Genomic DNA, 23171 nt, shown 5'->3' with positions numbered 1-23171 from the left:
TCAGCAGTGTGTCCACATGGCTATTGGTTAGTGTTACAGGGACATTTACATTTTGCCACTGAAGAATATCTAAGGACGAAGGAAAATGCATATACCTTCCTGAGAGCCTTGTCCCTGGAAGATATAAACATGGCATTGGTGGGGAGAGGGAGAAGGAATGACTTTTTAAAACTTTAAAGCAGTAAGAATATTCCCGGGCTGGGGCTATAGCTCAGTTGGTAAAGTCCTTGCCTTACATACCCAAGGCCCTGAGTTCAATACTCAGCACCACAAAAGAAAAAAAAAGAAGAATGCTCCCTTTCATTTCATAATATATTCTGCTTTCATATGAAACTCAAGTTTACATCCACCTTGGAACTGCATCCTACATATCACATGTAATTTGGCACTCTAATAAGATGCTTCACATTCTACCTGGTTTCTGCACTCCAGCTCCAGCTTAACACTCTGGGCTTGCTGGAAGGAGTGGAAGAGTCCAAGTGGAGAGACTCTGGCTGGTAGAGCCTCAGGGTCCATTCCTGATCTTCCTTGTTTTCACTTTAAATGTTAGGTTGGACCTACACCCCATGCTCTAGCTGGCATGAGAACCCTGTGTTTGAAAAAAACCTTATGATTCTAAAATAACGTCAATCAGGACTGTCCTTCTTACTCTAGTTAGATCTGAAATGTGCCCCAAGGGCCGTGTATTGAAGGCTTGGTTCCCAACCTGTGGAGCTATTGAGATGTGGGAGAACCTCTAGGAAATGGGGTCTAGTTGGGGTAGTTAGGTCATTGGGGACATGACCTCACTTTATTAGTGGGGACAGTCTCTCTCTCTTCTCTTCCCAGCTGCCATAAAGTAAACGACCCTCTTCCACTATGGGTTCCCTGCCATGATGCACTGTGCTGTTACAGGCACAAAGTGATGAAGCCAAGCAAACATAGACTGAGGAATCTACAACAGTGAGCCACTAATTAGAATTAATTATACTCTATGTATGTATAATATGTCAAAATATACTCATATATATATATATAAAATGAAAAAAACAGACAAAATAAATCTTTCCTTCTCATAAGTTGACAATCTCAGTTATTTTGTCATAGCAACAGCAAGCTAACACATCTCCCTTGAAAACATTTCCTAGCTATAAAAGTCTTTTATTTATTTTTTTAGTTGTAGATGGACACAACACCTTTATTTTAATTACTCTTATGTGGCGCTGAAGATCAAACCCAGAGCCTCCCACGTGCTAGGTGAGCACTCTACAACCCCAGCCCCTAGATAAAAGTCTTTTGCAAATCAATCAATTTTTCCTATGTGGTTTTTTTTTTTTTTTAAAAAAAAAACTTTTTTAGTTGTTGATAGAACTTTATTTTTATTTATTTATATATGGTGCTGAGAATCAACTAAGTACTTCACACATGCTAGGTAAGCGCTCTACCATTGAGCCACCACCCCTGTCCCTCCCACGCCCCCCCCCCATGGGTTCTTAATGCAGTCCAGAATGGCTGTAGATCTGTAAATATAAATTTATATTTTTAAACCAATAACACAAACTGATTATTTCCCTAAACTATGTAAGTAGGCAAAAGATCATAATAGTAGCAGTAACACCTATGACTCTTTCACTCATGGAAATCACAATTATTTCCACCTCAGGGGGACAACATGGCAGCTTTCTTAAAATACTGTTTACAGTCAGTACTAGTTGACATTATGGTGGAGATTAGGCTCACTACTAGGTCATGTTATTTAATGTGTTTATAAAGTGTGTTCATATGTTATTAGATCAAAAAATTTTAATGTTCCCATTTTAATTAAATCTGACAAGTTCTTCTCAGAAAGGACCATGAGCTTCATCAAACTGGCCTACCCCATTAAACAAACAAAGGTTAAGGCACTGTTCCAGCCTTAATTTCTACTGATTCTCTTTACGTACTCAATGCTTCTGCTATAACAGGATGATTCTTCTTCTTTGGTTGTTTATCACCTGATATCTTGATCTCAACTTCTCTCTTGGGATTGTATCTCTGTGGAAAAAATGTGCCCATTGAGAATGGTTTGGCAAGAGCAAGACTGAGAAGTCCTTAGCTGATATTCCCAGGCCGACTTTGAACAGATCTTCCTTGTGCTTTTAAGATTGTTGGTACATTCCTTACCTTTAGTCTTTAACATATTCTATTCTTGAGTCTGTGTCTGTATCTACCATTATACTTTATGTCTCTTGATGATAAACACTGTTGTTTTCATCTCCCAGCTCCTGCCATAGTAATTGTCACATTGCAGACACTCAAAGGATGCATAAGAAATCAAGGGATAGCATTTTCCTGGGGACAATAGATTAATAAGCATTCTAAAATAGTGAACATAACATTAGAGCAACCCAGTGATGTTGCAGTACCTATTTGCTTTCAACAAAAATTTGAGTATAGTACTCTTATTTGACCACTTTGCTGTTCTCCTTAAAATTAAATTATAGATTGAATTCAGATAAATCCCCCAACACAAAGCATATCTTCATGTTATAAACAAGGCTGGCTCCAGGCAAACTGTGATGGACACAAGCTTGTCTCTGGAACCTGACATCCTTTCTCGTTAGCTTTGCCTTTCCTCCATTAAAGTTCCATGTGCATCTCACAGTTGGTCCTCAGGGCTCTTTTGACATCTTCCCTGCAGTATGTGTTCCAGGCCTGCCCTCCTAGAAGTTCAGACTTGTCTCTATTCTCTCTCTTTAAAAGTCAGCCTGCATGATCTGTTCTGGCATCCCTGCCTTGGGAGATCTAACCATGAGTATCAGATCAAGCCTCACTCATAGATCATACACTGGCTACTGAGCACCAGGTGAACACTTTATACGTGCTATGGTCCAAAATGCAGAGATAAAAACATAGCCTCTGCCCTCCAGGAGTTCACAGGAGATGAGTAATTATAATATAGTAAAGTAAGGTCATGTCAAGGGGTACAGATGGGGCACTGTCTTAGTTTGGGTTCTCAGGAGCAAACCCTTATTATACAAGAGCTTGTGTGCACATCTTTTATTTGGGATAACTCAGGAAATGGAAAAAGCAAAGAAGTGAAATAGCTAGGAAAAATCAGACAATATACAGTATGTTTTCAAGCTGGTTATCACTGAGAGCAATTGGGGTTAAGCCCAGATGAGGATAGTTGAGAGATGATCTCAACTGAAAGGCAAGGAAGTAAGGATCTATGTAGCAATTCTCATGGTTCATTGGCTGGGAACTGTACCTGGTACAATAACTCTCTGGCATTTCTAGTCTTAAGTGTGTATGGTCCTAGCAAGTTCCTATGGTCAGAAAAAGCCCTCAAGTCAGATACCCTCAAGCTTGCAGAGAGGAGCTACAGGCAGCTGGAAGAATAATGAATATGAAAGGGTACCACAGGGTCTACTCCAGACAAGAGCAGGGATGTTGCCAGGAAACATTTTCCAGAGGACAGATCGTATGAGAGATGTCTTTAAAGATACAGACCTCTGACCTGGTGTACAATCAGCACAAGGAACAATGTCACATCCACTTCAAAAGAGAATACGACAGTCACTAATATAGCAATATGTAAAAACGTGGATGTGTAACCGAGGTGATTCTGCAATCTGTATACGGGGTAAAAATGGGAGTTCATAACCCACTTGAATCAAATGTATGAAATATGATATGTCAAGAGCTTTGTAATGTTTTGAATAACCAATAATAAAAAAAGAATGTGTATTCTGCAACTGTTAGGTACAGTGTTTTACATGTGTTGTTTAATTCAAGTTTGCACATTATTGTGCCAAATCTTCTCTTATTCTATTTGGTTTGTCTTATCGACTATCAAGAGTTGTGAATTTGTCTATTTTTTCTTTTGGTTCTATCCATTTTGCCTAATATATATTGAGGCTATATTATTCAATAAATGGACATTAATAATTGTTAACATCTTTCTAGTGAGATAATTTTTTTAACTGTAAAAAGTCTATATTTTTATCTAACAATAATTATTGACTTTAAAAACTCATATATTTTATATGAATATAGCTGTATCCAGTTTATATCTGTTATTGGCAAGGTCTTTTTAGTTAGTAGTATTCTTTCAACTTCTCTGTATCATTATTCTTCAGGTAGGTCTCTTGTAAGCAACATGTGCTTCTTATTTCTTTTTCATTCAATAGTCTTATAAATTTAGCTTTCAATTTAAGTGTTTAGTCCCTTTGTTTCTAATGTACTTAGCTTGAAATAAACTATTTTTAAAAATTCCCTAGAGTTAGGGATGTAGTTTAATAGTAGAGCACTTGCCTAGCATGCACAAAGCCCTGGATTTGATCCTCAGCATTGTTACAAAACATCCCTACTTGTCCTATGTTTCTTTTTCCCTGTTTCCTGACTTTTTGAGTCAATCAGGCATTATTTTACCATTGTTGCCCACCTCTTTTAGCTAGTAAGTTACATATTACTTTGTTCTTTGAATGGTTTCCCTAGAGATAAAAACATGGATCCTTACCTCTTTGGAGTCTTTGGGTATGATAATTGCACTACTTCTTGTAAGAAGAACAATAGCATGCACTTATATGACTTGCTTTATTCCATATGTTATATGTACAAATTTAAGCCTTTTAAGGAATTATTTTATATAGTCAATATTTACCCACATTTATTCTTTTTTTGAAATTTATATATGTATTTCTCTTTTCTTTCTACTTAAAATTCTCCTTTAACTGCACATAAGCAGCTGAGAAGTAGTCTCAGTTTTTGTTAGCCTGTAAACACCTTCATTCTTCCTTAATTTTTGAAGGGTTCATCTTATAAGGTTTCCTTCCAGATCTATAAAAATATTATTCTACTCTCTGAAACGTTGGGGGTACAAACCCTTCCACTTAATACATTTAAAAAAGCTTGAAAATTTTGTTTTGAAATTACATTCCCAGGTATCAGAAAGCTACTAAGGCAGTCAGAACTTGAAAGGAGGTACATTTGGAGAGAAGAGAAGTACATGAAGTGAATCTGATATTCTGAGCTTTGTTTTTTTCTCAAAGAATTTACTCAAAGAAGAACTATAGGTGCAAAAATTACCAACCCAAGTCACAAGTGGCCACAAGTCTGAAACACTGAACTGAGATTTCAGTGTTCTAGAGAATGAAACTCTTAAGTATTCAGATTACAAATATTTTACAGACCCAAGATTCTGGAGAAATTGTAAACATTTGCAGTTATCCAATATATTGGAAACATTTGTACATATCCCCACACAGTTTCGTTGTAAGCTAAAGGAGGTAAGAGGTGGTTGCCATCTTGTGCACAGTTTCTCATCTATTCGAACAACAATATTCTATATATGGAATGATTCATGAATCAAGTAAGCATTTATAATTGTGTTCAAGCTCTAGATGGTAGCTTTATGGATACTGTGAAGGAAGCTGCAAGGTTAGCATTTACCTTAACTATGTTCTAGGCTTCAGGGTGCTAGGGTTTAAAACTATTCTTACATAATTGCAATCTCGGAACACTAGGGTACTAAGAGCTTGAAACTCTTCCCTTTGAGGACTGAAGTAATTCTATATTGTTCACTAGATAGTTCCAGGAGATTCTACAAACCTACCTGTTCAAATATTCTCATACTCTCTCAAACTTTTATTTAACCAAAAATATTTCATGTTGCTATTTAGGCTTCTGTCTTAGTTTTTATTTCCCTTGGAAAAAAAAGAAAAAATATGTTCTCAGTGAATAAATATGCTTTTACATAGAATGAGACTCAAAATCATTTCTTGGAAATGAAGTTCCAAGACATTAACTCATTTGTGTTGAAGATTATTTGTATTTCTCAGAAATTGAAGATGCCTGTTTGCAGCTGCAATGTAGTTTCTCTTCATCCAGGACAAGAGGAAGAGAAATGGTAACCCCATATGAGACTGTGAAAACTAGGAGATCTACCATCTGTCTCTTTTACTTTCTTCTCTTCTTACACATGATCATTCTGAAATATGAATCTATGACTACTACACTACTACTGGTTCTCTTTTTTTTTTCCCCCCCTGGGTACATAGCTAGACTATATTTCCTAGACTTCATTGTGGGTAGGTGTGATTCTGTGATTGAGTTCAGACCAATGAAATATGGGTGGTAGTTGATTGACTTGACGTCACTTCCAGGCATGGCTAACAAAATGCCCCTGATTGATACTTAGCTCTCTTTTTTCTTGTATTCCAGTTGAATGGAGAGTTCTCTGAGAATCAGAAGAGACTGGAACCTGAAAACAGAAGAATCCCAGGTCCCTGACAGCAGGCACAAAGCTGCCAACCAGCACCTCTCCCACTTGACTGTGAAGTGAAGGAGAATTATACCTTTAGCATGCTAAGCCACTGAGACTTTGAATTGTTGTTATAGAAGTTACCCAGTTATTATGATAGAGAAAGTGGAACCAGGTTGTCAAGAGAACATTAGCTTTCTGAAATTAGACTGAACTCTGGTAATGATTCTGCCATTTATAATAGTTGTTTGGTTCTGGAAAACTCTCCAAGGATTCTGGTTCCTGAGTTTATGGAAGGTTATCATCTTTTGGTCACTGTGACCAAAATATCCAACAAAAACAACTTAAAGGAAGCAAGTTTTAGCTCGTAGTTTCAGAGGTCTAGCCCATGGTGGGTTGACTCCATTGCTCTGGATCCAAGGTGAGGGAGAAAGTAATGGCAGAAGGGTGTAGTGTAGGGTACTTTTCTCTTCATGGTGTCTGGGAAACAAAGAGAGGAAGGGGAAGGGACCACAAGGAAGATAAACCCTTCCAGAGAGTTTCCCTTGTGACCCACTTCTAGCCATGCTGGACCTGCTTACAGTTACATCTAGTTAGTCAATTCAAACTAGGATGGACTTATTAGGTTACAGTACTCATAATCATTTCAATTCTGAATATTCCTGCATTAACACAGGGAGCTTTGTGGGGATGACTCATATCTAAACTATAACAGGTATTGAGCTGAAATTCACACATTGGACTATGATATGAAGAAATAAACACCTCTTGTGTTAAATCATTGAGAAACTTTTAAAAAGTTAACATATACAGAAACTGTACATAATAATGGAATAATATTCCAAGATGAAAAAGCATATAATCCTATTATTGGTAACTACATGGATAGAATGAGAAATCATTATATTGAGTGAAATAAATCAAACACAGAAAGACAAGTACGGCATGATTTTACTCACATGTACTCTATAGGAAGCTGATCTCATATAAGTTTAGAGTGGAATGGAGGATATCAGGGACTGGGGAGATTGGTAGGGAGGGCTGGATGGGGAAAAATTCATCAATGGGACTATGTTGCTATAAGTAGAAGCAGCTTTGTTGTGGTATTGCACAGTAACATGATTATAGGTGATAATAATGTACTATATATCTCAAAAAATTAAAAAAAGAATATTGGATGCTGAGAATTTTGAAGATATTTGTTATAGTGATGTGCCTACTTTTATTCTATCAGATTTTCAGGGACAAAAGTATTCAAGAAAGGATAGAGTTCAAGGTTTAGGAATGTATAGAAGAATGGTATTAATAATCTACCAGTTTTCTTTATATTTGGTAAAGCCTTTTTTTGGTAAATTATTTTTTACCAACATGGGCACACTGGTTTGCTAATGTAGCAGTGTTGACTTTTTTCCTCCTCCCAAGAATATTTGCACTGCATCCCGAATGACCTCTCTTGCTTTCTATAAATGCATTTCTTTTCACTTTCCTCAAAAAACTAATGACCAAATTGATGAAACTCATTCACACTGAATTTTTCTTCAATTCTAGCATTATTAGAGTTTTTAAGCCTCTTAATAGATGTATCTCTCCTGCTCTTTTTCCAGGAATTCCAATAAATAGATGAAAGATTTGCTTATGACTAATAGTTGGCTGGAAAGCAGACCTGATAGCAACTGTGTATCTTTGGAATGGAGGAAGGTGGGCAGGGGGAGTGCTGCCATGGCATATGCCTGTCACTTTCAGAGAAACTGCTGTACAGAAAATATAACCTGTGTTCTCCCTTCCTTCTTCTGAACCTTCAGCCAGCTCCAACCTGACATTTAAATCTCTGTCCTTGAGTATGGTTTGTCTTACTATCTCTAATCCTGTGCTTTCCTTGTGTTTCCATAGCACTGGTCTCAATGCTTCTGACAAATATCTTTCAGCACAATGAGGATCTTTTAAGTATTTTCTAGGGGGATAAACTTTATATTGTTCAGATTTATCTGATAGTGATGTTATGAATTGAATTATGTTCTCCAAAAATTTATATGTTGAACTCCTACTGTCTCAGAATGTGACCTTACTTGGAGATAAGGTTGCTCCAGCTATAATTAATTAAGATGAGGTCATTAGGGTGAGTCTTCATTAAGTAAGACTGGTGTCCTTACATAAAGGAAAAATTGGGGCAAAGACATACAGATACACAGGGAGAAATGCACATGATAATTAAGGCAGAGATCTACAAGTACAGTCATGCCGAAGATTGCCTGAAAACCACTAGAAGCTAAGAAAAAGACATGTAAGGAATTTTCCCTCACAACTTTTAATAGGAACCAAAGGATCTTAGACTTCTAGCTTCAGAGCTTTGATTGTTTAAGCCACTAAGTCTGTGGCACTTTCTTTTTTTAATTTTTATTTAATTTTTTTTGTAGTTGTAGATTAACAGAATGCCTTTATTTTATTTGATTATTTATTGATGCAGTTCTGAGGACCAAACACAGTACTATATACACAACAGGCAAGTGCTCTGCCACTGAACTACAGTCCCAGCCCCTTGTGGTACTTTCTGGATGCAGAGGGTAGGAGCCCAGACAGCATTATGGTAGCCCCAGGAAACTAATAAAACAAGTTAAGGAGGTATTAGTCAGCTTTTCATTGTTGTGACTAAACTACCTGACAAAAACAACTTAGAAGAGGAAAAGTATTTTAGCTCATGGTTTCAGAGGTTCAGTCTATGGTTGGCTGACTACAATGTTCTGGGCCTAAGCTGAGGCAGAAGATAGTGGTGGGGGTATGTGGTGAAGGAGAGCTGCTTAGCTCATGATAGCCAGAAAGCAGAGAGAGAGAGAAGGAAGATCCAGAGGACAGCATATAATCCCCAAGAGCACACCCTGGTGATCTACCTCCTCCAGTTGTGCCCTACCTGCCTATAGTTACCACCCAGTAAATCCTTTCAAATTATTAACCCATCAAACGGATTAATTCACTGATTAGGTTACAGCTCTTATAATCTGGTCATTGCACCTCCTGATTTAACATAGGAGCTTTTGAGGGACACCTCATATCCAAACGATAATATGTATGTAATTGGGTATTTTTATTGCTATCAAGAGATGTGGTGATCAGAGCGCAGTGTTTTGTACACTGAAAGTGCTCATTTAATGTCAACTGTTGCTATTGTTTCCCCTATTGCTGCTACTAGTAATGTACTGAACATGTCATCCACGTTCTGAAGGGCAGCCCCACTCTGCCTGCATTATTTCCATCCCTGGCCTTGAAATGTTTGATAACCAATCTATTATGTTGGAGCCTGTCTTCTTGATTAGCAAAGTGTTGCTATTCACAACGAGAAATATCAATTGACTCTTCAGACTGCTTATCTTTGAGCTAAATGAGTCCTGAATTTTTTTTCTAATGGGTCTTAATGCCATAACATTGTAATCATCTCTGTAGTAGTGAGGAAAGGCTCTTCAGATTCCTCAGTAATAGAATCTAGACTGAAACATGGTATCAGCAGGAGTCAGCACTCTAATGTGATAAACAGGAAAACCATACGAACTATTTATTCCGTGTGCTTTGGCAAATCCAATATCTGCCTTTCTCTGTGCCCTGGACTTGATGTAAACTTCCTTGGTGTCTGTATCCCTCTTGGGTTTAGCTATTAGGGGGCATTGGCAGATGATGTGAGGGCAGGGAAATGACAGGCCAGCATAGTTTCCTTCTCTCTCCCTTTTTGCTTTGGCGCTTATCTCTAGAAATGGCTATCATCCCTCCATGATGGCAGTTCCTGAAAAAGCATTAGTACACCTGGTCCTCTTAGGTCTGGGGATGGTAAAGCCTTCCCACTTTGCAAGGCCCTGGGGACCTTACTACCTTTTGTTTGCTTCCTTAACTTTGTCCATTCCTCCATTGTATCCCTTAAACTGAACCACCGGGGATAGATTCTCTTTCTTATCTCTACCCTGATTGATATATTCTTAAAGTTTGAAGTAGTCCCTGACGCAGATCTGGAAGCAATGATTGAATACAAGATCTTTCTTGGGGAAGTACAGGGACAGGAACAGCAGATGTAGAAGGGAAGACAGGCCATTACGTTTGAGCTTGTAAGCAAGTTTCTGTAGTTTCTGACAAGGCTCAATTCTGCTAAGGTTACCCTGAGGATAGGTACAAAATAATTCCCTCAGAATTTTCTTATCCAAGGGCAAAGGAGGTATCTTTTCTGAGAAATCAGTTGACAGAGAGGCATTCTGAGGGGTGGGAGGTGTTAAGACTTCCAGCCTATCTTGTCCCCAGGCTATACATCTGTGTTCAAAATAAAAGAGTCTCTAGCCCAGGCTGCACATATCAGTGTCTGGGAGCAAATGGGAAGGCTGGGTGCAGAGGGTAGGAGCCCAGATAGCATCTCCTGCATAAGTCATGTCTACATAGTTTTCCTGTTAGATACAGGATCACGATTCTCATCTGGATATTATTGAATGACACTTTTCCTCTAGTTAATCATTTTCTATTTTCTACCTCACATGTAGGTATTTCTTCTCCCCAAATATGGTTTCTTGGGCTTAAAAGAAAAAAATACCCCCCAAAACTGGAATTTATTCTGACTCCAATTTTACCATGTCATTTTGAGTTCGGATTTCCTTCATTACATGCTAGATTATAATCATACACTCTGGGTAAACATGGGTGAGGGTTTCATATTTTTCAAAAGCCTGGGGCTGAACATATAAATCTACAGTGGCTAGTTTCAAATGTTGCAAACCGTAGCTCCAGATTTGGCCAAACAGATTTTGGGAGGCAGTAAGTTGAGTTAAGTTATCCATGAAATTAACATTCATCCTGTGTCTACCTATGTGTCCAGGACTGAGGGTGGTATTTGTCCCCATGAATATCCAGAGAAGCAAACAAATAACTATATTGAAGCACAATGAGTGTTTGGATGGAGAAAAATTCAGAGAAGTCAGTTGCATATATGTCTGAGAGGGTGGGGGTAGAGAAAATACATTCCAGAATTGAGGTCTGGGTCAAGGAAGGTTCTGAGAAAATACTGGGGCAGGCAGAGGTGTATGGATTGGGAATGCTGGGGATGGAGACTGGGATAGAGATGTTTCAAATATTTAAACAGACAGCAAGGTAAGACAGAGGCCAGGGCTTTTGGGGAAGATAGAAGTAATCAAAAAAGTGGCTGGAACACAGTCATGGCAGAAACCAAGAACAGGCATGGAATGAAGATGCAAAATTAGGCAAAGGACAGACTCTGCTTTCTTATGACTTTTAAATTAGACTGCTTCTGAGATCTCCATGAGGGGCCAAAGGGAAATGTCTTACTGGAAACAAATTCTGCTTTTCTCTTGTGTACTCTGTGTCATTTAGAAGATGACACAGTGTTCCCTTAAAATTTGAGCAGCTTCTCCAAAGGGGCTTTGAGACTATTCCAAGGCCTTTAAGAACAGAAGGAAGATGCCTGAGTGTCCACTTTCTTGGTAGCTAACCATGATGCAGGCAATACCTGATGATTCTGCTGTCAGCTTGTCTGTCTTGGGAAGGCACAGGGTTCTCCTGCTTGAGGCTGATACACCCTCATCTGCTCAGTGTGGGCTCTTTCTCTCTTATTCTCCAGGCAAAGCCAGTGCAAGCAGAATCAGAGAAACATGGACAATTCCAACCTTGGATCTCTATGCCTGTTTTCCCATGAGGAAAATAAAAAAACTACCCAGGATTGTTGCTAAATGTACAATTGCTGAGAACCATTTAGGACAATGTCTGGTGAAAATGAGTGTTAGATGAGTTTTATGTTGTTTTTCTAGTTAGTATTTCTCTAGTCCTACTCAGTAATGATTAGCAGATTATCAAGCAATGATACTTTCAATTGGGTATAAGGTTTAGTCATACCTAGAGTCTTATCACTGTGGGCACAGTGACATTAATGTAAATTCAGTCACATCATTGTAAATTATATGTTCTGGATCATTAGAAAATAGTTCCCTCAGACTAGAAACTTCTTTTGTATTAAAGAAGTGGTATTCCAAGCCCTTCCCAAAGAAACATCAGCCCTGATTGCCTTTGTTTCTTATAATTAAAGTCTATAGTTGAATATTTCTCTACTCAGGTACTGCTTCCTTTGTTTTCCGAGTCAGAAGGTGTCGCAGATCTGCAAGCACCCTCCTCTCTTCAGAAGCCGTGGGAGGTTCTGTCTGCCACATCCCAGTCCTTAAACTCTACTTCAGAAAGATGGTGCAGGATAAATCTACCAGTCTTTGGCTTCCTTTCATTCTGTACCCAGCCTAATTATCTACTCAGCCAAATACCAATTACCTGCATTCAGCATTACAGTGAAGTCCAATAGCAGATGGACACTCAAATGATTTCACTCTTAATTATTTCTCCTCCTTTACCCTTCTTCTGGCTTTGTGTCTATATCCAGCAGTCTAATTCTCTCTTGGGTTCCCTAGCCTCCCTTGAAAATTCACCTAACCAATAATTATTTGTTTCCCTAGCCTTCAAGCTTCAAGCATTTAACGATTTGGAACCCAACAATGCAACTTCTGATAAGTAAACAACATCCTGCAAATTGGCTTGAAGAAAGCTATTTTGGTAACTTGAACTAAATAAATGGATTATTCAGATTCTAAATCTTTATCCCCCAAATGGCTTTTTTGATCCTTTATATCCTTTAATTGCTACTTCGGGGTTTGAAGTATCTAGGAATTCAGAGAAAAAAGAATAGTTTAACAATCAAATTTCTCTTGAGCATCTTTGTGAATTCATGTGAAAATATGAGTTCATGTGAAAATATGAACCCTGATATGTGCATATTTACAGTCACGTATAGAGATAACTGGAATATATCTGAGTTTCTTGGCCATCCTACTCCTAATACGATTGTTAGAAACTATTATATAGGATAGAAACTATTATATACATATGCCTTCACTTGAAAACCAATTCTTTTTTTAGGGATAACAAGATGCTTTCTCTAGATAGTTGAAAAAGCACACATTAATCTACCCTCCATAAAGTTTCTGTTGTTCAATGGTTCAGTCAAAGGTACCACATAATAGGACTTCACTCACTTAGATAAGATGATAGAACAATTGTCAGGAGCTCTGTCCCAGACAGATAGACAAGGAGACCCCAGTCATGAGAGGAAGAACCAAAATGGCAGACAGAGTTATGTGAAATCAGGCTACTGACAGCACAACATATGTAACACTCCCAACCGGAGGTTTTTGGTAGTTGTTGGTACCCAGTGCTACGGACTGTTAATTTCCAAAGAAAATTACCTTCTGATGTCATGGTCTATCATATCATTTTTGAAAGAGAAGTGTGTTTTCTTGGATCAGGTCCTCCCAAGAAGCAGATTCTAAGATTATAATGTGAGTGCAAGTAGTTTACCTGTGAGGTAGTCCCAGGGATCTGGGAACTGAGAAAATAATTCAGAGAAAAGAAAATTGTCAATCCCAGGTTAGTCAATGAATTTACTACTTACTACTGTAGGAACCTGGCCTCAATCCTGCTGGGGACATGTAGAAATCTGGGTAAATATGCCTCAGAGGTGTCTACCACAGCTCTCTCTCTCCTTGGGGCTAGGATGCTACAGTATATGTCTATCAACTCTTGTCTAACTCTGGCCAAGAGATGCTCCTAGAGGTATTCCTTAGACCTCTATCCAATACATAGGCTGAGCATCCAGAGAAAGCCAAGGTGATGTGGGCAGGACAGCAACAATCATTATATGTCTTGCAGCTGTCTACTACTTTCCTAAAAGCAGATTCTCAGACATGCCTAAGAAGAAATGCACCTATAGATGTTTCAAATTGGGTATCCCTGGGTAACCAATATAAAACTCAAAGAATGACACAGTAAGTTAGATACTATCTATCTGTTCCCAAAGAAGGAGTACTTGGTTACTGAGGACACACAAGATGGTGATGGCAGAGGGTGAGGAAGGGAAAAGTTAGTGTAAAGAAGAAATGCTATTCTAAGTTAAAAATCATCCAAAAGGCCAAAGGCATCTGTCATCAAAATCATAGAAGGTGAAAGAAAAAGGCCTATGATGATTTTTTCCTCACCACCATCCACTCTGTGCCATGGCTGGTTAAATATTCTGACATAGTAGGATTTAAATGGGAAACAATCTTATTTTTCTACAATTACTCCAAATTATCTCTTTTGCATAAATTTCCTTGCCTTGCTCTGGACAATTTGTGAAGAAATCAAAGATTTATGGTCAGTTTCAGTTATAAGAATCACCTAACATTAGTGATTAAGATTCACAAATTAAGTCACAATTCTTATTCTATTACCTATATGGAAAAGAAAAAAAATGTCACAAGCATAGGTCAATAACAAGTCCTCTTATATTATTTATATCCAAAGAATATTACTCGAGATTTTATCACAGAAAAATACTTATTTCCTCTCAAGAGTACCCTATATTCTGTCTGTAACTTAAGATATTCTTATTTTTACAAATGCTTTTATTTGACTTTTGATTTAAAAACAAGATTTGTTTCCAAAAAATTTGTGATCGCAAGTCTTAATTGTGTGCTTTGTCTTGAAATGGGGCTGTTGTTCCCTCTTTCTAAGAGCCTGTAAGATTGCTAAACCTACCATATAATGCAGCATTGTGTTTAAATCCATGTCAATACCGTGGGTCAATATTGCAACATATTTCTACCTTATTCTATGTATTTTGCAATTTGAGTGAATTAATACCAGGCAAATGAAGATGATGAGTTTTCTGGTTCCATGGATGACAATTAAGTTTTTTATGATGCCAAAATGTAATTAATAATTTGTGAAAATAATTGATATTCCTTTTTCAGAAAAGGCATGAAAGTCATATTCCATGTCCATCTGAAATTTTTCTTGATAATCTAAGAGTGGGATAAGATCCTCCTTTAAGGTAATGCTCTGAAACATGATACAGCCAGGAGAAACTGGTTTGACTCTTTATTCTTTAAATAGGAGAAATCAATGAAGACACAAGAATTCAATTAATTATAGTGTAAATTTCTCTCCTTCTTCTTTACTTACTTCTCCTTCTCTCTCTCTCTCTCTCTCTCTCTCTCTCTCTCTCTCTCTCTCTCTCTCTCTCTCTCTCTCTCTCTCTCTCTCGTATCCCTCTATTTTCCTCTTTACCACTCTACCTTTCTCTGTCTCTGATTCCATATGAGTTCCCCTCCCATAATGTGCAATCTTAATATTTCCAAAGAACAGTAATTACAGTCAGTGCTAACTCAAACAGGCATATGACACATTAAATTAGTGGAAACTCGTCAGCAATATAGCAAAGTAGTCACGCATAGATATTATACAGTACTACATTATAATCATATACTTATACTAAGAACAAAAATGCACTTGAGCAAATGAGTTTGAGTCATATAATAAAGCTCATTAGTATTTTATAAAGCCAGGTATTAAGACTAGCTTCTTACCAGTGAAGGAAAAAATAATGCATTCATGAAGACTTTAGGAAGAGTTGTGGTGATCAAATTCTATAAATTCTACATATTCTAAAATAAAGCCTTTATCCAGTTTTTCATTTTTTCTAATATAAATAACTAGATGTCAATTACATAAATTTATGATTATCATAAATTTTTGGAATTATATGGTATTATTAAAATCCTAGTCTACAGCACAAGTCTATCATCAAAGTCTTTAAGATTTTTTGCTTATTTGTTTGTTATTTTTTTTTTAGGACAGGTTGAATCACATAAGGTTTCCATTAATTGAATATAGACGAGTGTACTACTTAATCGATAAAATTGCATAATTCAGTGATTATACTTTTGATTTTCAATATGCATTTAATGAGAAGATAAATAAATTGGACAGACAGGTTAAAAAAATCTTAGTATATCAAACAATTTCAAGTCAATTGCAACCTATATTTTAAGTCATGAGATAACAGCTGCGTGTTTGTGTGTGTACTACTTTTTGGCAGGTTCACGGGTATTTGACTTTGTATTTCCTCTTGTTTGTCAAACATTTATTGAGGTAAAACATACATACAGCAAAGGGTACCACTTTATGAATCTGCACAAAGAGATCTTGTTCCTGAAACCACAGTGCATGAAGATCAAGGAGAAAAGTGCTAGAAGCCTCCCTCACCCTGCTCCTGCATCACAGGATTTCCACCCAAGACAAACCTTCATCTTGATTTCTTCCACCAGAGGACAGTCTGCTTGATTTTGAACTTGGTATGAATACAATCATAGGAAGTATTATTTTTAGCATCTTTAATATTTTGTCTGTGAGACTTCTTCATGTTGCTATATGCCATATTCTTTCTCACTGCTATCTAGTATTCATGCCATGACTGTACCATACTTTATAATTTCATGCCATTACTGATGGGCACTTGAGTTGTTTCTAATTTGGTGAGATTAAAAACAGTTCTGCCTTGGATGTTCTAGTATATGTCTTTTGGTGAATGCATGAATAATGCATTACTATTGAAGAATCATTGGGTCATGGATATGGATATATTTAGCTATACTACAGAATTCCAGTTGGGCTTCCAAAATGATTACACAATTTACACTCCTACTAGCAGCTTGTAAGTTGTTCCACATCCTCAGTCTTATTTGCTATTGTCAATCTTTTCATTATAGTCATTCTTTTGGGAGTGTGCTGTGGTGTCTCATCATGGTTTTATTTTTCATTTTCCAAACCATTGAGTTTGAGCATCTTTCACATGGATTGGCCATTTGGTTTTAAATATTACCTGTTCAACACCTTTACATATTTTCCTCTTGAGTTCCATTCCTTTTTTTAAAAACATTTGATGGAGTTTTTTAAATAATTTCTGGATAAAAGTCACTTCTTGAATATAGGCATTGAAATATTTTCAGACAGTTTATGGTCCTCTTTTTCATGCACTGTGATGAATTTAATGAAATGTTAATTTAGTTCAACTTAGGTATCTTTTCCATTATGTTTATGAACTTTCTATGTTTTGATTTAAAAGTCTTTGCTTCTGCCAAAGTCATAAATATATTCCCCTATGTTAGATTTATAATCCCTCTGTAATTGATTAATGCATATTGCAACTGAGTCCAAATGATTTTTTTTAAAGAGAGAGTGAGAGAGGAGAGAGGGAGAGAGAGAGAGAATTTTTTTTTTTAATATTTATTTTTTTTAGTTCTCGGCGGACACAACATCTTTGTTGGTATGTGGTGCTGAGGATCGAACCCAGGCCACACGCATGCCAGGCGAGCGCGCTACCACTTGAGCCACATCCCCAGCCCCGAGTCCAAATGATTTGAGGCACTGGCCTTTAATGGTGTTTACATCTAAAGGAGAACCTTTCTTAGCAATTCCAAGAAACAAAGAAAACTCAGGAGAAACTAAACAAACACTAAGGTGTGCAGATAGTCAAGCATCTATTGAAGGAATCTTTCAATAAATATAACCTTATTAACTGTCATTTGAAAACCTGAATAAAAAAGTTGTTGCTAAGAAACACATTACTTATTTATAAAGAAAGCACATCTTCTGGCTGGGGTTGTGGCTAAGAGGTCAAGCGCTTGCATAACATGTGTGAGGTACTGGGTTCGATCTTCAGTACCATATAAAATAAAAAATAAAGATATTATGTCCATCTATAATTAAAAATAAATATTTTAAAAAAGAAAACATATCTCTTAAATTGAAAAATAATTTTAAATTCTAAAAAGCACAATCCTCCCATAATAATAATAAAGACATTTATTATATGCCCCCCCCAAAAAAAGCACATGTCCCTCAGCATAAATATGCGGAAAAGCTCCATGGACCAGTATTATCCAGTGGACATTTATTGTGAGATACACATGATAATTTTAAATTTCCTACTAGTCTTATTAAACTAAGGTAAAATTCATATTTTTAAAAATATATTTTATTTAATATGAAAGATTCAGAATATTTTCATTTTGACATGTGATATCAGCCATATTTCAAGAGCTCCATAGCTACATGCAGCTAGTGGCTACCTTATTGGACAACCTGGTCATAGTTAACAGGACATGCAGAGACCTTCTTCATATGTATTAGGACTGATATGTCTATAGATCAATGAATACTATGTTCATAGTATAGCCACATAATATATGGGATAACACAGTGGTTCTCAACATGTAGCCTCTGGACTGTCAGCACAAATATAAACTGGAATTATTAGAAATGCAAAATGTTTTCAGAATCAGAATCTATATGGGAGGGCCTAGCAATCTGTTTTTGTGGTTTTATGTGTGCTTTGATTTGAGAACTCTGAGAGTAAACAGCCATATTTTTGTTTAATACAATGCCATTAACTCTGTATTACAACATTGTAAATATACCGTCTTGTCCAAAGCAGAGGCTTTTGGGTGGGGGGTAATCTTATAATTAGGTTATCACTTCACATATTCCAAATGAGACGTCTCATGACATGACAAATTGTCTACCACTCTGAAACAGATGTGTAGGAGAAAGTTTTCTGCATTCTGATGAGTTCCAATTGCCACAGGAATGCATCTATTAAATTTGCAGGACCAAAAGACTTGGGCCCACACAGTAATAATCAGAGCAAGACAATTCTATTATAGAAAAGAGCAGATAACTACTTTCCTCTTATTAGCCCTGAATGCATAAAGTGAATACATAAAGAGGTGCTTGAAGAACTTTTATATTTTTTGTGGTACTAGGATTGACCCCAGGGCCTCATGTATGCTAGTCATTGAGTTATACTCCCAACTCCTTTAAAAAAAATATCTATTTTTCTGATTTGGAGTAAGTGATCTTGAAAGACTAAATATTAATAAATATTACTTCAAAGGCAGGGAACCTTTCCCATGTTGCTCATTGTACCATCCCCAGTTCATAGTGTAATCCCAGGCACCTAGTGGGATCTCAATAAACATTTGTTGAATGAATGAATGGATGGTTTATAAACTTCTGCTTGTCCCAAATTCTGGCTCAGGAAGATCAGTTAGCTAAGTTTCTGAAGGTTCCTTATTATTCTAACACAAAATAAGCTGGATCATCCTGATTTCTGCTTTCACAAAGCATTCCCCTTCCCCCAAAGACTTCTTGCCATCTAAAAGTTCATTTGGAGAAGATGCAGACTTTAAGTGAAATTCTCCCTATTAGAATGTAAGCCCATAAGGGCAACAGTGCTTAATAAATATTGGTTCACTGCTTTATATAACAGATGCTCAATAAATGTTTTTTGAAAAAACATATTTTACTCTTTTAAAATACCTTTTTATACCCCACCCCCTTTTACACATAGCCATAGAAACCCATCTATTTGTGTGTTGATGTAAGCTGTATGTGTGTACAGAAAGTTTCCCACTCTGATTTTTCCACATCTACTGAAATACCACGAGTTTTCTATACCCATTTAAAGACTTCTCCTCTCAGAAAAAAATCCCACAACTCAAGGCTATCTGAGTTTCCATAGTTGTGTCCAATCCCCAAAGATCTAGCACTCTTTGAGCCAGCCAGCAATGATGCCTCTTGTTCTTCTTTTTGTATCATTATATTTTGTACATGTTCTTTAATTATATAGTTTTCTGGCTTCTTGAAGCCTTCAACCATAGTACAAGTTTGCTTATTTTTTTTAAAAAAAAATCTTCCTTATATCCAACTTAGTGTTGACAACATATGAGGAGTAATTATAATTTGTCTTTTTTTTAAATAAAATAAAGGTTTAAAAAAATTCAAATGCACTCAAAATTTACAGTTTAATTTCCATGAACATATAATAATTGTTATTCCACTTATTTTTAAAACTCTAATGCCACTGTAAAACACTTAAGTTGATTAAATGCAACTTCCACAAAATTATATACACATACATAACATATATGTTACATTTTATAAATTTTGACTACTATGGCTATTTTGGGATTGATAAAACATTGTCATTTATTTGTCCTCAATTAGAAATTATATGTACACCTGGGCTTGGATTATCTTGGGCCAAAATGCATTGTCTGAATTCTTCCCTTTTAAGACAAATTATATAACAAAATTGTGATAGGAAAATTTTAATATAATTTGTCTTAAAAGGGAAGAATTCAGACAATGCATGTTGGCCCAAGATAATCCAAGTTGAGAAAATAACAGATGTTATACCAAGATATTTCCAACCTGATATAATAAAAGATTGACCATAAAGCATCTCCAAGTTCATGATAATAGGCCATGATGTTCGAACTGCCTGACATTGTGTTGAATTTGACACATGCAATGCCCTTTGCTAGCTACTATCTTTATTTCTTGAGTTTTGTAAAAGAAAGAAAAATAATCAGACAGAATGGCAAGTGATTTGATCAGTATCAGACTCCTGAACACAATACTGAGAAATCTTTCTAAGAAAGGAAAGAATGGCATCATATCTCAGCCATACCTGCTTTTATGTTGTTTATATTTTTAAAGCCTTTTCACATATGATTTCCTTTGATGTTTACAACACTTAAGTAGATCACTGTGGTAGAGACTGATATTTCTAGCAAAAACAACTCTAAGAAATTCCTCACTGGGCAGCTACAAGGAGTAGAGGCTGGACTATAACTCAGTACTTTATAACTGTACCTCTCCATTTTTCCACAAGAAGATGCATGCTCATAGTTACCCTTCCTAATAACATCAACTTGCATTTCCAGTTAAGAACAAACATTAGTTGTAAGAATCAAAGAGTACTTCATCCAAGGAATGTTTAATAGACTTTCTAAGCCATAGGGGAATAATGATAACTCACCCAAATTTTATGCTTTCTTCAGACACCTTTACTTTCTTTCATACCAAACTTATGGAATAGGCAGAGTAGGCGATTTCACTTTGCTATACTCAGAGCTCAAAGAGGTTAAGAAGGGAAATCAAGGCTTCACTGTCATCTGTAAGTGATGCAGCTAAAATGACTGAGGTAGTGTTGTTGAGGATGTGGGGAAAAAGTACACTCATACATTGCTGGTGGGACTGCAAATTGGTGCAGCCGATATGGGAAGCAGTATGGAGATTCCTTGCAAATCTTGGAATGGAACCACCATTTGACCCAGCTATCCCTCTCCTCGGTCTATACCCAAAGGATTTAAAAACAGCATGCTACAGGGACACAGCAACATGAATGTTTATAGCAGCACAATTCACAATAGCTAAACTGTGGAGCCAACTTAGATGTCCTTCAGTGGATGAATGGATAAAAAAAATGTGATATATATATATAATGGAATTTTACTCACCATTAAAAAAAAAACAAAATCATGGCATTTGCAGGTAAATGGATGGCATTGGAGAAGATAATGCTAAGTGAAGTTAGCCAATCTCTAAAAAACAAATGCCAAATGTTTTCTCTGATATAACAGGGGGGATGACTCATAGTGGGGTTGGGAGGGAGAGTATGGGAGGATTAGATTAATTCTAGATAGGGAAGAGGGGTGGGAGGGAAAAAGAGGGGCAGGGGATTAGAAAGGATGGTGGAATGTGATGGTCATCATTATACAAAATACATGTATGAAGACTTGAATTGGGTGTCAACATACCTTATATACAGAGATATGAAAAATTGCAATATATATATGTGTATTAAGAATTGTAATGCAAAAAAATAAAAACAAAAAAACAAAGTACATATATGATGGCATAAATTGGTATGAACATACTTTATATACAGAGATATGTAAAATTGTGTTCTGTATGTGTAATAAGAATTGTAATGTATTCCACTGTTGTCGTGTATTTAAAAAATAATAAAATCAACAAAAAATAAAACAAATGCACTTCACACAAAAAATAAATAAATAAAATGAGGTCACCAATTCCAGTTACCTTTGGTTTTGCCAAGTGAATACTCCATGGAATGAAAGACCAAATTTCCTATGAAGCTTATTGTACTGAGACTTAACTTGACTTTTACAAAATAAACATAATTGGGATTGACACAAAAACCATTTGCAATTCTTCCTATATTTCTTATATTATAAATAAACAACTTGTATGTTTTATAGAGATTCTGAGTTGTCACCATTTTTTTTTTTTTTTTTTTTTTGCTTTTTGGTACTAGGGATTCAACTTAGGGGTGCTTTACCACTAAGCTACATACCCAGACCAATTTTTTAAAATTTTGTCTCACTAATTTGCTGATGATCTCACTTAGTTGCTGAGGTGTCCTTGAACCTGCAATCCTCCCACCTGAGCATCCAAGTTGCTGAGATTACTATTAGCATGTGCCACCATATCTGGCTGTTAACCATATTATGTGTTCTGAGTAATAAGGTTTGAATACTGTAGAAATAAAACTGTAACTTTGAATCAGGAATACATCCTCTAGGAATGCTGGTGAGAGCGTCAGTTGAGACCTGTGACCATGTACCATCTTGCTCTGTAGCCCCTGGGCTTCAACCACATTTTGGGTGTCTGCAGTTCATGCCAGTATCAGCTGCAATAAGCAATTGCTACATACATATGTGTTTGTTCGACACAGTCTTGACTGTATCATCAGAAGCCCTTACTGGCCCATGGGGCTCAGCATACACTTTTCTTTCTTCAATAACTACTTTGATTTCTACTGCAGGATCTCCTTGACTCACTTTCTGCCCTAGAGAGCAGATGCCAAATAAAATAAGCTGGGAGTTCTTTCAGGTACTTCCCAATTGCTTCCTGTCAAGGCTCCATGTACCTGTCTCCAGGGCATGAGAAACAATCTGGATGAAAACAAACTTCTAATAGAGAAACAGCCTTGGCTGCGTATTTTCTTCCCCTAAGTCTATTCCTTTTGAAAATTTAAAGGAATATTAAGCTTGTGAAAGGAGAAAGCTTACTCTGCTGCGTATTTTTTAAAAATATGTACAGAGTCTAGGGTGCTGTGAGGGAGATAATGGATGTGTGTACACCGAATTGACGCACTACAAAGTAACACTCCTTCAAGGTTGACAGGTTTTATACAACACCCTGAATTCCTGTGATGGTTTGATGGCTAGAAGGACTCGTT

At 36.7% G+C, this 23171-nt stretch overlaps 1 protein-coding gene across 5 annotated transcripts in view; it reads right to left on the bottom strand.

Annotated features, from left to right (window-relative positions):
- Positions 1-23171, bottom strand: part of Pak5 (p21 (RAC1) activated kinase 5) — a 345014-nt gene that overhangs the window by 144804 nt on the left and 177039 nt on the right. Inside the window, exon 4 of one of the 5 annotated variants that reach the window (XM_078051415.1) lies at positions 1923-2013. The exons of the other annotated variants lie outside the window; for them this stretch is intronic. The gene's annotated coding sequence lies outside the window, so the exon portion shown is untranslated. The remainder of the gene's footprint in view (positions 1-1922; positions 2014-23171) is intronic. 5 annotated transcript variants of the gene reach the window in all.

Source organism: Ictidomys tridecemlineatus, chromosome 5, assembly GCF_052094955.1.
Source record: "Ictidomys tridecemlineatus isolate mIctTri1 chromosome 5, mIctTri1.hap1, whole genome shotgun sequence".
NCBI lineage: Eukaryota > Metazoa > Chordata > Mammalia > Rodentia > Sciuridae > Ictidomys > Ictidomys tridecemlineatus.
This window is presented reverse-complemented; position numbering and strand designations above follow the sequence as displayed.